The sequence below is a fragment of the Hylobates moloch genome, unplaced genomic scaffold (genome assembly GCF_009828535.3).
Source record: "Hylobates moloch isolate HMO894 unplaced genomic scaffold, HMol_V3 SCAFFOLD_23, whole genome shotgun sequence".
NCBI lineage: Eukaryota > Metazoa > Chordata > Mammalia > Primates > Hylobatidae > Hylobates > Hylobates moloch.
In genome coordinates, this window is record NW_026652298.1 from 8799103 (window position 1) to 8816061 (window position 16959).

The 16959-nt window shown below is 39.2% G+C and overlaps 1 protein-coding gene across 3 annotated transcripts in view; it reads right to left on the reverse strand.

Moving 5' to 3' along the window:
- The window catches only part of LOC116462231 (cAMP-specific 3',5'-cyclic phosphodiesterase 4D), an 810743-nt gene that overhangs the window by 346173 nt on the left and 447611 nt on the right, over positions 1-16959 (reverse strand). Inside the window, exon 1 of one of the 3 annotated variants that reach the window (XM_058433986.1) lies at positions 4579-4638. The exons of the other annotated variants lie outside the window; for them this stretch is intronic. The gene's annotated coding sequence lies outside the window, so the exon portion shown is untranslated. Of the gene's footprint in view, positions 1-4578; positions 4639-16959 lie in introns of those variants that run through there. 3 annotated transcript variants of the gene reach the window in all.

A 16959-nucleotide genomic window follows, 5' to 3' on the forward strand; every position in this document is an offset into this window, starting at 1 on the left:
GGGACAAGCCCTTTTACAAGAGGAAAGACAGACCATCTGTGAAGCAGCAATCCACTGTGGTAATGACTTACACCTGGAAAATGCCAACTACCCTGGAGGGGCTACAGCTGTTTCCCAGCAGGACCCCAACCAGGACTACAATGCCAAAGCGGGAATATGGGCCAGGAACCATACGCTCTTGTGTCTATTAGAGGTAATAAAATGAAGTAAGGTCAAGCCTCTAAAGTACAATGATTAGCCCCCATAAACCAGGGGCCAAATGGAAATCCTATAGCCTTTCTGAAAAGGTTACAGGAAACTTATTAAGCACACCAAACTTGAACCCAGAATCTCCTGAGGGACTAGTCCTAAAGGACAATTTATTTACCCAAGCTACTCCAGACATTAGGAAAATTAACAAAAGTCAGTCTTAGAACCCAGAGCCCCTATGCCAGAAATCCTCAAATTAGCCTCCTCTGTCTTTTATAACTGAGATCTGGACGAGGAGGACAGGGCTAAGGAAAAGGAGAAATGCAGGGACAAGATGCAGGCTCAACTATTGGCTGTTTTACAAACCACCAGCCCCCTCCACGGTCTCCTAAGGACTCTCCTCCAGGTAACTGCCACTGATGCAGAAGACCAGGCTACTGGAGAAGGAATTTTCCAAATGGGCCTGACGGGAGGAAGCCCCACACAGCCTGCCCTCTTTGTGATAAGCTCAGCCACTGGAAGAGGGACTACCCTGGGATCCAAAAGGTCCCCCAGTTGAACCCCCATCCAATAATGGCCTTGAGCTGAAGGGGCCCTCCACTCTGGCCAGCTTCCGAATCAGACATCATCATTAAAGGAACAGAGTCAAGGGAAACTCTGGAAATGACAGGTAGTGCTATAAATATCCTTTTAAATACAAGAACTGCCTACTTTGTGCTAACCTTTTCCTCTAGGCAACTTTCCTCCAAATTCTGTTGGGTAACAGGAGCAAGTAGCAACCCCTCCCTCTAAAGATTCACATCCCCTTTATTTATATTGCTTATGGGACTAATTACTATTCTCCCACTAATCCCTGGCAATGTCTAAATGCCTCACACTGCTTTTGAGTAGGAATATACTTTCCAAAATGGGTATCCACTTAATATTTACACAACATCTGGATTGATATTTCCCCCTAATATCCCAGTTTCTCCCAGGAAAGCCAGCAGTCCTACCTCAGGGTTTTAGAGATATCCCACACTTATTTGGACAAGACCCAGCAAAGAAATCTAACCAAGCTATATCTTGACTGGGGACAACTTCTGCTGTATGTAGACGGCTTACTCATCTGCTCCCCCTCCATAAAGCTTGCACAACAATATGCAGTACAAACCTTAAACTTCCTAGCAAAATGTAAGGTACAAAGTATCCAAATCCAAGACAGAATTTCATGCCTAGAACCAAACATATATACAGAGAGTACTGCTGGCTCCAGACCCTCTAACAACCAACTTGTGTACCCACCCAGGTCCTTACTAAAACCTAAAGCGATGGATCTACAAAATCTCAACTAATCCCCTCATGGAAAGGCCTTTTTACTGTTTTACTTTCCACTGCAACAGCTATCAAAGTTCCCGGCATCTCTAGTTGGATACATTATTCCTAAATAAAACCTTGAGAGGTTTCTGAACAATCAGCAATAGGACCAGCACCTGAGTATTCCTGTGAGTCATTGGAAGATCTATAATATCTCTTTCAATGAAATTATAAGTAATGCTTTCTTTTCTTTCAAACTAATGCTAGCTCAACACAAGGTAGCCCCAGTACTCTGGATCTTATTCATGGTGGGATTGCTTATGCTTACACTTGGTTCAAAACCGACTGGGCCTACACCCCTCCAGGCTATGTATTTTTATATAGACCTAAACAAAATAAACTGCCCTATGAGGGAAGTTCTAAAAGAACTTATTCAACCCCCTAACTTGTACACCTTTTTATCTGCATAGATAACACCCAACATACAGGGGATGTGCCCTAGGACTCCTGGGGCCACAAGGAACAGGTGTAACCATCTATAACATTACGAATTCTTAACAAAGGAGAGCTCTTGGTCTTACAGTGGTAGGGCTAGGGGCTGCCATAGGATTAGCTGCCCCATACAGAGGATTCAATTATCATAAAGTCACCCTCCAAAACCTCTCTACACAAATTGGAGACCTAGGTCAGAGAACTGGGAACAGAATCTCTAAACTCAAGGCTTCGCTAAATTCAGTAGCTAATGCAGTCATGGACAACAGATTAGCTTTAGATTACCTCCTTGCAGAACTAGGTAGTCTGTGTTGTCATCAATAAACCCTATTGCACTTATGTCAACAACAGTGGGCAAGTAGAGGAACATATAAAGAGAATCTGTGACCATGCTAAGTGGCTTCATGACTCTGGGAAAGAAAATTCCTCAGCAGAGTCCATCTGGAACTCTGTAAAATCTACTCTCCCATTGCTCACATGGTTCCTCCCCTGCTTGAACCAGCTGTTTCCATACATATACTTCTTTTTGGCCCCTGCCTTTTAACCTACTAGATAAATTTGTTTTCTCCAGGATATGACAATTTCAAACTAAGTTCCTAATAATGCAGGTGATAGATGCAGGAGGCAGATAAGAGGGAGGATCCCTGGAGAATCTCCCGCCTGCCTGTGCACTGCGAAGACGGAGTAAAGCTACCTGGAAGTTCATGCCTTGTGCCAGGGAAGGAGCCTGGGATCTTTAGCTCATGTGTGGGGGCCGGAATCTAATCTGTGAGATGGGAGCCTGCTGGCAGAAACCCCTCTCACTTTGCTGAAAGTTTTTTTTTTTTTTCCTTTTTGCCCAATAAATAATAAATTCCATTCCCCTCACCCTTCCACGTGTCTGTGTGCCTAACTTTTCCTGGTCGTGACACTGAACCTGGATTCAGCTGAACTGAGGAGCAGAAATTCTGCAATACGGGAATATCTACCTCCCTACCCAAATGTGAAGAAAACATACACCTGTTTCCCCTGGACCTGGCTGGACACCAATTCTACCTACCCATGGGACCATTCTGTTCTGACAATTAGCAAGAGATTGAGACCCAGAGGACAAATACAGCCCTTATTTCAGCAGGAAGCAGCCACAGAAGACTGACCTTCATCCACTAGCCCCAGATAATTGAGTCTCAAACTCTTGAGGGGGGAATATGTTAGGGTAGGTAGATAGGCGGATATGAGCAGGGCAGGATAGGGCCCCAAGGAATGTCAGGAGACAGTCAAATGACTGTCATGTGATCGTCAGGTGGCCTCTTCAGGAATGATAGATGGTCATGGCTGGCACCAGAGAGGGGAAAATTTCCTAACAGGAAACATCTTAAGCTTGTAGGCAACAACTTTGTGATAAAATCCTAAGAATTGAGCAGACGTGCACAGTAAGGGGCAAAATGGCAAAGTTTGACTGGTATATGACCTTCCTCTGGGGGCACTAGACCAGTAAGGAAAATTGCCCAAAGAGTACATGTGCATAACTACAACCACCAAATGGCGCATGCAGCCCCTCCCAGATACTGGCAAGTCACTGAGCATGCGGCGATTAACCAACAGCCGGCCCAAAAGGAAGTATGATGGGAGGAGATCAGGAAGAATCAGGAAATAGTAACTTTATAAGAGTCCTGAGCCAACAATCAGGCAGGACACTCAATCTTTCCAGTTGCCCACTTGGTCCCTTCCAAATGTACTTTGCTTCAATAAACTTTTGCTTCTGTCTGAAATCGACATCTGTCTCTTGGCTGAATTTTTTTCTTCCAAGAAGACAAAAACTGAGGGCCTAACATATTCCCCTCTCAAGAGTTTGAGACTCAATTATCTGGGGCTAGTGGATGAAGGTCAGTCTTCTGTGGCTGCTTCCTGCTGAAATAAGGGCTGTATTTGTCCTCTGGGTCTCAATCTCTTGCTAATTGTCAGAACAGAATGGTCCCATGGGTAGGTAGAATTGGTGTCCAGCCAGGTCCAGGGGAAACAGGTGTATGTTTTCTTCACATTTGGGTAGGGAGGGAGACCCTGCCCAGACTCACCTCCTGTAACATTTAGACTCTTTATTTCACTTAAATACTTGATCAAGAGGTACATAAAGATAACAAGCTATAACAGGGCTTTGCAATCATAAAGGCAGATTGCCAGTCTGAGTTTGGATTTGGAATCGGTATAGACATAAGATTCATGAAATTTCAAAAATGACATTTTTCTTTACATGTTTATGATCATGAAAACTAGTCTTTCTGTTCAAAAGAAACTACCTGGGTTCCTTTAGTCTTTGAACATAGAACTTTTTCTTTAATGTTATAGCGATAGCTGAAACAGTTGATAATCACGTTCTAGAGCAGGTGAGTGTTGCTATAAACTGGGGTTGAAACGGGGAAAATGAAATAAACGTATAAAGGATTAGAACTACAGCATCTTAAAGTGAAAACATCACAAAGCTCAGAGTAAATTTCCATCTTGCTGTTGATTTATATATAAACTGTACTCACATGTGCAGAAGGAGAACTGGAAATATTATCTTGGCTTACATGGAAGAGGAAAAGACTATATCTAGTTATTTAAAATTACCTATGAACTTACCCACAGACACCGCTCTATGTAATGAACTCTGGAATGTAGTTAGTGTCAATGTTCCAGTTGTGAAAGGAGGAAACAGTCTTCACCACATGTAGTTGACAACGGCTGTGAAACATGGCACAGTGACTGGAATGAGGTAAACGGATGTCATAATAACCACTGGCCACTCGCCTTCTTCACCTCTATGAAAATATTGCTGCCTTACACATGGGCAGAGGTGGAGAAATGAGAAATTCTGTCCTTAGACACTTCACTCTAAAACCTGCCAGGAGTGCTGCCTTCCTGTCTCAATGGAGAATTCCCAGTTCTACTCTAGGGATGAGGCCGTGGTCTCTCCAGAGGTGGGTCATGGCCTCAGTACTATAGGCAGGCACTACCTCCTGCAGCTGTCAATCCGGGCTGATAATTTAAGACCTAGCAGCTGATGACATTCCTTCTCCGCATGGCAGTTGTCTCTAACAGGCCAGTGCACATCTGAGCCAAAGATGACGTTTTTGGCATTTGCCTAGACGTTGAGAGCATCCACTGGCTTGGTGGGCACCAGTTGGCAAAAAGGGAAAACCCCACCCAAGGAAAGTTTTAAGAAGGCCACTTGCTGGCTCTTCAGAAGCAGCTGCATTCATACCACTCACTAGGGGAGGCAAACATGTGTGCGTGTGTAACCTGCCTTCTTCACTCAGTGGGAGGGAGGCCGGTTAACAATGATTTCAACTCTTTATTAAAATCAATTAACACATTGCTGCACTTAGATAGCAGTAACCAGGCAGGACACCAGCAGGCTTCCCTAACTGCCTTTTTATTACAAGACCTATTTCAGGCCCATCCCACTTTACATCTCTGCAGCATGACATCCCATATTACAGGCATAATAATCTAACAAAGGCCACAACCCCTGCAGGCATACAGAGTCAGATTACGTCTGACTGAATCTGCTTTCTCTGTTCATAAACAACTTAAAACAGCTCTTTCCCTCGCGTAAGAACCTGACTTGCCAGGCACACAGTGAACCAGCAGGAAGACTACATGAGGACAACGGAGATATGGGTGAGACAAGGGCAGGAGATGCCTTGCTCATAGGAAATGAAAAGCTCTAAAGCCCAAAGCATTTCCCTTAATTTTTTTCCACGCAGTTCCCTTGAGGTTATGCAGCTGGATGTTCTCAGAGCTGAGAGTGGACTGGCTTACTATAAACTATTCATTCTACCTTCAGATACTTTCAGGCCCTCTGTTATGATGGTTTACTCAATTATTCCTCAAGCCAAAGCCTATGCATGTCTAAGTTCTCTGATCTTAACCTTTTGAAAGGCAGTAAAATGAAAGACCTTATGAACTTTTGTTTGTCCCTGATCTTATTTCCTCCTTTTAAGATAGTTTTCCTTATGTAAAAGAAGCATGGAGTAATTGACTTTGGACAAGTGACAGAGAAAGGGATGGATTTCCAACTTAACTGTTGGCATATACCTTGAGAATGAATACATAATACACATTTTAGTATAAGCCACAGATTCCTCTGGTCTGGGTACACCGGAGGCATTTTTATAAATGTAACGTGGTTTATTGACAAATTCAGGGAATTATTTCACATTGGTCTTTTCTGTCATATTAGAGGAAGTTTTAGACTAAAAATAATATTATCCATGTTTTACAGATAAGGAAACTGAGGTGAAGCACAGTTAAAGAGCTTGCTTAGGTCACATAGCTAGGGACAAATCCCTATTAACTGGAAAGGATATGAGACTGAATTAGTTTGCCATGCAGTAATTAAAATCACAAACTTCTGTACAATCTCCTTAACTTTTAAAAGAAAAAGGTGCCTGTTTCATGAAGGACAGCTACTTATAGAATATATGCAATAGGGTTAAGTTGAAATTGTTTCAAATACACAAAAGAAGCCATTTTTTTTAAAAAAAGGTTCTGAAAGAGGCAAAAATACTCCTTTAGTCAATGAAGCAGACCACAATAGTACATTTATAGACAGATTAGAATTTATGGAAAGAGAAAATAAATTAAAAATATGAAAAATGTTAAACATAATTGTGTTACAGTAGTAGAATAATAGGCAAGTTTTTTTTAACTTTTTTCACAATCTCTGGATGTATGCTGTTTTTGTAATTAGCAACTGTGTGTTAAAGAAATAAACTACGTAAGCAGCCCCTTTCTGCACAAGATAGCTGCTATGTTATAGAAGTCTAGTTCAATTTTTACACAGGTGAATTTTTCTAATCTTTTATTTTATAAACAATGATTTGGGAAGTTCTTTTATCTTAATAAAAAGAAAAACCATAGCCCTTAGGTTCATTGCGGGCAGTCATTAGTTAAGACGATACACACAGGAAAAGGAACAGGTTATCAAATATGAAAGGTATTTAGTTAAAAAATCAAGTCCCTGCTTTCAAAATACTCATAATCTAAGGAAATTCAAGTTAAGCTCATCATAGAGCTGTGTGTAATCTCCTTAAACTACATGCTAATTTCAAATATGAGAGAGTACGTGTGTGTGTGTGTGTGTGTGTGTGTGTGTGTGTGTGTGTTTTCCCAAGACCTTTCTCCTTCCCTATTTAAAACAATAACATTTTGTCAAGGGAAAATAAAATAAAATGGTTTGAGGTTGACTCAAAACTCTGAATATTTGAATTCTAATTTGATTCTAAAGTCAGAAAAAAAAGTCTACTCTCCTGGTATAATACTTTTAAAGCAAATGGAATCCATCATGCATGAAAAACTAATCTCTGACCTTTAATGGTAATTTTACTGATTGAAAAAAGTTTCAAACACTCAGTTGTGGGAAGGAAACAGACATTTGCTCACAGTCTGCAGACTTTGGCTCAGCTGACAGTAATTTTCCATTGATTGGGAGAAAATCATGGAAATTACATAGCTATGGCTGGCTTTAGACTGGTCTTATATAAATTTCAACCTTAATTCTGTGTTTATCCTTTTGTGTGAGTGAAATAACAACAGAGTCTCTATAAAAAGATGTTACTAATATATTTGAGGTGACCTATAACTACTATGTGTGATATAGTTATATCTTTTGGATTAACTATGTATTTTATGCATTTATAATACACATGCACAGTTAAAATTCTTTTAGGAAAAGCAATAAAGTACTCTGTTCTGAAATTGTTTCTACAAATGCTGCAGTATGAGTTTTTCAATGACTTAAAAATTTCCATATGAGGAGAAGTGTTAGAAATGTATTTTTCCAAATGCAGGTGGGAGGACATCTTCTAAGCCTCAAGCCAGTTCTACAGGAACCAAGACAAACACCGAAAAGTGAAATAAGATAAGTCTCCACAACATTTCTAAAGCAGTGAAGCAAAACTACCTCCAAGGGTCAGTGGAGAAGCCACCCAGTCCACAGCCATAACTGCTAGGATAGTCTTGGTCACATCCCCAGCCAGACCTTATTGAATCTTCATGGTTGACCCTGAGCTCTCATGTTCTAGAGTTCCATAATAGCCAGGCTTCCAAATGCAAAAAGTGTGTGTGTGTGCACGCGCATGCATGTGCGTGTGCAGGTGTGTTTAGGCAAATTCACTTAATAAAAGGTGGGATGCTGATAAGGTGAGAAAAACACTAGCCAGACAGCCTGAATGAACAGTAAAACACTTAGAATCGTGCCTAACTTAGAATAGTGCCTGGCACTTAGTCTGGAAACACAGGCTATACACAATATCAGGAAGGACATCTTCAGTCCGTTAAGATATATAATATCTATGTTTTCAGAATTTATAGAACCATATATTTTCATAGGTATAAATTACCATTTATGAGAAACCCATACACAGGAGGAAAATAAAGTGAACAATTTTAATCATAACAACTTACTGAGTTTTAACTTAAAAGCGTTTACTTATATTTATACTTATTTGATATAATTCATTATCCATATTTTGTCTCCAGCAACTTGTAAAAAATTTAAATGAACTACTATATTGTTAATCATTGCTTTAAAATCTCAAAATCATTTCATGAATACTGCACATTAATATATGACAAATAAGATTGAAAAAAGTTATATAAAATCTGATTGAGGGTATAATTTGTTAATAACTCTAGGCTTTTAAAAATAGTGAACTTAGAGCACAGCTATTTCCCTTTCAAATCTCCCTCTCTCACCTCCTTTCCTCCTCTACTCCTTTTCTTTTCTTCCTTCTTTCCTTTTTATTATTCACCAACCAACCCACCAACCAACCAGCAACAGTTATTTGTTGAAGCCTTTTGTTGTTTTTTCATTAAGATAAACCAATTAAGTAATCTATTTTTTCTATTGATAAATTTCTTTATAGAAAATAATTTTAAAGTATTCAATTTCTAAAGTCTGTTGCTCTAAAGACCCATCTTTGGAGAAATCCAATGATTTCCTGCACTTAACGCTGAGATGAAACACAGGGCCCAGGGACATTCATATTAAACTTGACCTGACTCCCTCTGTACTTTGTTCAGTCTGTTTATTGTACTTCTATTGAGCTTTCATTCTCTCAGTCTGATTTCCCTTCTGCTCCTGTTCCACCAACATGGCACTCTCAGGGCTTTTTTCCATACATCAGACATGTTACCTGGCCTATGTCTTTCCCTGACTCCCTGAGATGGCACTCCTGGAAACCGGCATTGAACAGGGCCTTCCTCCGATAATGTGTAATGATAGTCCTCCAATCTACTGCCCTGCCTAGACAAGATTTTTATGCTTAGGGTTGGAATCAAGTTTTTCAAGCACAACCCCTGTGACAGCTAATATTTAAGGGTCTCAGCAGAATTTAATTTGTAAAGAACTAAATATAAATATACTTCTTAAATCTGGCATCTTGCTCATCTTCTTGCCTTTGTGTTCTCCCTGTTCTTTTTTCCTTTCTTTCAAATTATCTCCTGCAACATTAAGAAAAGTATGGAATGGAAAAGTAGTCATAAAAAAAAAAGCTAGAGTTTTGCTCTGAAATATCTATGAGATGGTGTGAAAAGGAGCCTCAGGACTGAACCGTGCCTGGAAAGGCACCTTTTTCTTCACGATATGCAGCCTTCCTGAGTCACTGGTCACTGTTAGCAGCACAGAAGCCACAGAATGAAAGGAGAACAAGTGCTGAGTGTAATATGGGAATTAAAGAGAAACAGGGAGTGAGTTCTTCTGTTGTATTGTATGACCATGTCATTAGTCCCTCTTAAAAGATAATCTAAAAATAGAGTACATGCATGCGCACTTGTGCACACACACTATGAGGTCTGCTCAAGTCCTAGGATTATTTGGGCTTGAGAATTTTTGGATTGATTGAATACAACTTTAGTTATGCATCCTTGATTCAGGAATAAAAAAATGGCTAAAATCTCTTGCTACATAGCAATTAGAGATTTAGAGATAACATAATCTGAGGATGTCTTCAAGTCTCAGATATGTAACTTAGCTGTGCAATCTTAGGAAAATTATGCCTCTTTCATGGGCCATATAAATTCTCAGGACTAATTAAGACACACTATTGGCACAATAACCAGCAAAATGCCTTAGTTTGGTTTTTATAAGTGTGCAGGATTTTTGGAAGAAGTCCAATAACTACATACTAAGGAAAATAGTTCAATCATTTTTTATTGCTTTAGTTCTTATCACTCACTCAGTATTGCTGGTGAGGGAGGGAACATAAACCTCTAGAGGAATGAAATGATACCATTGCATGAGACCAAAGGCAACTAATCATGAAATGAGACAGTCCTGAAGTAACTGGTTCTGATTCTGACCAAGCAACCCAATGAGTAGTTTATGGGCTCATGTCATCCCTTTGAAAAGCACAAATAAAGAGCAAAGAAAGGAGGTCACACAAATGGAGGTTACCCTCCTGCGTTTGTCAAGAAGCTCATTGGGCACTCTACAGTTGGGAACACTGGTATTCTAGAATCTTTATGGCTTATGGGTCAAATCCAATGCTATGTATATTTACATTATGTATTAGGCATTGCAGCAAATATTCACCATCCTTTTCTTCCTCATGCTCTCCTCCCTCAGTGATATTGGGTTTAGTCATATCATGTGCTGTGGCTAACAGAATGTGGGCACAAATGATGCTGCCTTCTAAGCTGAGGCCTTACAAGGTATTGAACATTTCTACTTGCCACATTGGGAGTTGTAAACTGTGCCACAAGGACATGCCCTGGGAGATGATTTGTCCAAGAAGGAGAAACATGAAGAACAAGCACGAAGGCAACCTGCAGCCTGAAGCAGCACCATTCTGATCCATTAGCAGGACTATGAGCAAGAAGCAAATGTCACTGGTATTTTGTGGTTGATTGTTCGGTAGCATTACTGTAGCAATAGCTGACTAACGCACCTTGCAACAATAGATCAACACAGAAAAGGTGAATTTTGTTTTTCTCTTGGGATCTCAACAGTTCTGACTATTTCAACTAGTCCCTAACCTTTCTATTTTATTTTGCCTATCCAAGCTTGCTAGCAATCTAGACTGTCATCATTCCTTAAATATGCCTCCCTAATTCAACTCCCATTTCAACTAGTCCCTAACCTTTCTATTTTATTTTGCCTATCCAAGCTTGCTAGCAATCTAGACTGTTATCATTCCTTAAATATGCCTCCACCCTCGACAATTCCCATCTGTCTAATCTTTTTATGCAAGATCCAACTAAAATTTTTTTTCTTTCATTAAGAACATCAGATTCTCCCACTAATTCTTTCTGAGAGAGAGGCAATTTCTTCTTTAAGCTCTTTTATCTCTCTCTCTCTTGCTTTATTGATCACCATCTGTAATAAATTATACTACCCCTAGTATTGTTCTATACGACTTATTGGTTAACATATCCCTTGGCATCTGAAAATGCTTTAAGGACTGGAATACTTCTCTTGAATTTCATACAGAATAAGCCCTTCTTTAGTTATAATTTAAATTAATTCACTCCCCATGCCCCCCGTCTGCTTCTCCTTTGGATATCCTAACTCAGAAAATGTCATTCCCATCCTCCCAGTTTTCCAAGCTGGAAATCTGAGTGATTATTAATCCCTATTCCTCTTACCTATTCACCAAGTCCTGTTTAGTCAAAACTCCTAAATATCAATCAAACCTATTCACCTCTCTCCAGCCCCACTGACATTATCTTAAAGCCCTTCACCACTCTTTCCTGGAATATTGTAATTGATTCTCACATGTTCTTTTGGTCTTGAAGATATGCAATCCAATTTTCCACAGCAGCCAAAGACATTTTTTTGAAGTGCATGTTTAATTATGTCATTTGCTGCTTAAAATATTTCACTGGCTACCCACTGCAGCAGAATAAAGTAGAAATTTCTATGTGACTTATCAGATCTTTTATGATCTACAGTTTACCTCTGTAGCTCTGTTTCTGACTGACTCCCCAACTTATGCTCTATACCTTAGTCCAACTAATTTTTCTGCATCTCCCCAAACCCACCACATTTTATCTTATTCCCAGTCATTTGCACATGATACCGTGTCTACCTGATACCCTCTCTCTCCTTCCACCACCCTTTCCTTGGCTATCTCCTCTTGAACTTTATATCTCAGATCAGATAACATTTTATTTAAAAGCCCACTCTGGCATTCCTCTCTCCCTCTTGCTCAAGCAAGCATGGCCAGGGGCCCTTCTTGCGTTGTTTCTACAGCATCCTGCATTTACATGTTTCCCTGTAGCACTTATGATAGTGTAGTTTCTGATTTACTTGTAGTTGACTCTATGGGTAGCCTACCCAAGAGCCATTCCTTCCTACTAGGCCCCCACTAAAATTCAAATATCCACCTGCACTTGTAGCCACATGCTTACAGGGAGGTGGGCCTCAGCCCCAGCCACCATGAGGGAAACCTGATTGTCTCAGATAATCATGAAAGTACCATTTCCAAGGCAGTGAGATTTGTTAAGGCATCGGCATGTGAAACTATTTTGGCCAATAAGACATTGAAGGGAAGTGGGACAAGGGGAGACCATCTGGAAATGATTTTTTTTCCTTCTTAAAAGAAGACATAAAAAGAAGACCCTCTTTTCTGACTGGCCATAGTTATCTGCATGTAATAGTTGGACCTGTGACAGACATCTCGAGTTTACAGGAGCAAACCAGAAAACTCACCAACACCTGAGGCTGGCAGAAGAGAAAGATGAAAAAAGACTCCGGCCGCCTTTGATAATGTCACTGAGTTACTGAGTGACTTGGAGCGTCCCACCTCAGGATGGCTTATGGTTTAAGCCAGTGAAATTACAACTTTCTGGCGGTTACAGCTGCAAGCATTCTCACTGACTGACACATGTCTATCTTCCTCACTGTACTGATATTAATGAGCATTTATGCTTGGAGATGGAACTGCAAAGGAACTAAGAACTAAAGAAAACATCTTAGAAGGCTGCATGGCGTCACGGTAATGAATAGGGAAAACTTTAATAATGTGGCATCATATAGAGAATCAGAATCAGCTTTTGAGGAAAAGGATGTAGAAGTGTTCTGATTTATTTTCTGGGCCAGAGAATAAAATGGAACAGTAATAGCCTTTTGAAAAGCTAGGTTTAAGATGATCACAGAAATCCTACTGTACCAAATTCAGAAGCCTCTAGAAAAGTGACCTAATTCAGTTTCTGCTGTGCTCTGCCCCTTGCTGTTCACTTTCCTATCTCAGCTCTGGTTTTACTTCAAAAGCTCAGGAACTTAAAAGGGGGAAACCTATCAACATATTTACCTAAACTCTGATCAAAGATCCAAGAAAAGGTCAAGGTGATAGCTGAACCCACAATTATATTAACCTTTTGTGGCAACATTGAACAATGAGGTAGTATCTTTGCTTCTGCAGAATATCTTGTTAGAAACGGGAATTTCAAGAAAAGCCAGAAAGATAAATCTTCTTGCTACCTACGTTTTTATGCCTTAAATAGTAAATGCATAGCAGAAGGACCTATGCAGCAGTCTATTAAACAGTGACACCTTTGTATTTATCAATAATAGACCAAACTCTCAATATTCATAAGGAAATGTAAGATAATATGGATAACCAAGATTATTGCTTGAGCATATTCTTTAAAAATTGGCAGACAGTTCAAGCTCCTATAGTGCTGCAAATGGAACTTATTGTATACTTATAGTTACTTGTAAAATGAGATAATTCGTATAAGGTAGAAGTTACCCCTCCCTTGAAAGTTTGGTAGAAGTTATATGTAGAACCATTTGAGCCAGTACTACTGACAGTCTACTTATTCACTAATTTCTACGTGTGGAGGGGTAGGGATGTCTAAAATTGTAACTGTTGATGCAATCTGTCAAATGGTATAGGTCTACTCTAGATTTTTTTTTTTAAATGTGTTGAGTCACATTGATAGACTGGATTAAGAAAATGTGGCACATACACGCCATGGAATACTATGCAGCCATACAAAATGATGAGTTCATGTCCTTTGTAGGGACATGGATGAAGCTGGAAACCATCATTCTCAGCAAACTATCGCAAGGACAGAAAACCAAACACCGCATGTTCTCACTCATAGGTGGGAATTGAACAATGGACACAGGAAGGGGAACATCACACACCAGGGACTGTTGTGGGGTGGGAGGAGGGGGGAGGGATAGCATTAGGAGATATACCTAATGCTAAATGATGAGTTAATGGGTGCAGCACACCAACATGGCACATGTATACATATGTAACAAACCTGCATGTTGTGCACATGTACCCTAAAACTTAAAGTACAATAATAAAAAAAAGAAAAAAATGTGAGTCAGTTTGTTTCATTTTTGCACTTTTTTGTTAAAATCAAACTTGAAAATATAACCAATGGTAAAAATACTGCAGCTTTAAAAATACATTATTATTTTTCCCTCTCTGTGGTTCTGGAGCCATATAGTCTATAGAGTAGCCCCCCAAGACACATGTAACTATTAAATACTTAAAATATGGCTAGTCCAAATTGAGATATGTCAAAAATATAATATATACTCTGGATTTTGAAGACTTAGTATAAAAAAAATTTCACTGATTTTTAAACTTTTTAAAATGTGGCTATTAATAAAAATTTAAAATTGTATATGGGGTGTGCATTATATTTCCACTGAGTAGCACTATTCTAAAGCACTCAACAGCTCTCCTCACATTATGCCCTGCACTGCAGACATTGACATATGTGTAATCTCTAAAACACATGTTACAATGAAAAAAGCATACTATTTCTAAATAGATGTGTGATCTTGCTTGGAAAAGACACATAACTTTCTTGCATTTCCATTGCTTCATCTTTAAAATAAAAGGGCTGCATGAGATGATTCCTAAATTCCTTTCCAATTCGCATATATTTAATGACTTCATCATTTCCCCAATAGATTCCAAAGCCAGAGAATACAATTCATGTAATAGCTCATTTCAGTTTGATAAATATTTCTGAAGCATTTGTCATGTGCCAGGTCCTGTGAGAGGAGGTAATTTTACACCTAACCATCCTCCACCGTTTTTTTTAGCACTATTCTTTATTCTTGGCAACTCTTTGAGAAACATCTATGGAATGAATGGACACATTATTATTCTGCTGTGTCTTATATGTTAATACAGAAAGAGAAATACACACACACACACATACACACACACACACACTCCAGACTGGCTGTGAATTAAATACTAAAAAAAAAAAATAATTAAATTGAGTTGTGATTCTTTAGCAGAAACTCAAGTGCCCATATAACTGAATGGTCTCTGAATCTGGCAGCTAAAAATGCTTTACTCTTTCCGAAAAATGGAAAATGCATTATAAGTCTAAGTAAAGAGCACTCCAATTTTAGCTGCCTTGGCCTCTTCTGAGGCTTTCCTGGGTCAATAATTAGCAACAGAACCTGGGGCACTGGGGGAAGGAACAGGATGATGAACAAGTGCAAATGAGCTACCTTAAAAAAGCAATAGCACAAAGCATGAGAGCACTCAGACGTGTACTGCAAAGTGCTCAGATTAGGCAGGCCCAAAAATGAAAAAATTGAAAATTAATAAACCAGAACCTAGCTGTATGCACTGACTTAATGAGATCCATTGTTAATGTAATACATTTTTGCCTACTACTTTTGTGAAGACTTCTTAAATTATTTTAAATGTTTCTCAAGAAATGCCTCTCCAATTTTACTGGGGTTCTTAACATTATTCTCAATTTTCTTTCCAAAAGCATAAGGGAGAGAAATGAAGAGATGGTTTGAAATACTAGAAATAATGCAGGACTAAGAGCCAGGAGATTTGGTTTCTAGTCACAGAACTGCCAGAAACTGGTGATATGGAGTTGAACAAATTGTTTAGTCTTTTTTGGTCCATTTCTTCATCTGAAAAATGAGGATAAAGCTCTGTATATTCTAGAGGTTGACAACGGGATCAAAGGAGATAAAAGTAAGAAAAATTACATTTACAAGATACAAATGTTCTTTAAATGTATTTTATGCAAAATTATCAGAGAAGTCTCTTATGAGCTAAAATATGATAATAGCACATGTGGTCCAAGACCCAAAAGTGAAGACTAAGAAGAAAAATATATAATAAAAACTGTATCCTTTTATTAGAAATAGCACAATATCCATAAAACTAATCTTAAAAAGCACAGGGAACAGTGGTTAATTATATAGACTCTGAAGACAGACTAGTGGGATTTGAGGTTTGACACCACCATTTACTAGCTGTGTGATTTGGGGCCTCTCACTTCACCTTGTGTACTGCGGTTTTCACATCTGTAAAAAGGGGGCAATAATACTACATCCCTCCTATGTTTGTTGTGAGGATTAAAGCACTTCACATATATGAAACACTGGCACAATGTAGGTATTATATAAGCATAGCTGTTATATGGGAGTACATTCTAGAATGCTTTAAACTCTAGGCACACTTCCTAGCTAGCATTTGACTTATTTTGTTTGAAAAACAGCCTGTATTTACCATATACATATCAGAGTTTGGAAGTGTCACAAGTGTATGTTGGGAGAACAAAGAAAAGAAACTTCAATACACAATCTACAAAACAATAGCCTCGATGGACTCTACACTTCAGAGGGCTAAAGTAGATGGTGAAACCAAGTACACTCATGTAGTGCCTTGGTACATGTGTGGCTTTGTGTTTTTACATTTTCCTCAGGTACTGAAATAATGACTAAAAACACCTTGTATTTGCATTGCATTTTTAAAAATCACTTTCACATATATTACCTCATTAGAAGTTGAGGGTCATTAAAAGTGGACAGTGAACTTGCTTTCACCCTCACAAATCTCTCTGAGGAATCAAGTCAATTGAATACGTATACTTGAGAAAAAAGGTGGGCTTTTTGCCAAATACTTTCTGGCAGCTCATAAGCCTGAGCTTTTCATCTGAGCCAACTGCAAGCCTGAAAGGGTCCAGAAAAGCGACTCATCCGCTCAGCAGACCTCACTGCCCCTTTGC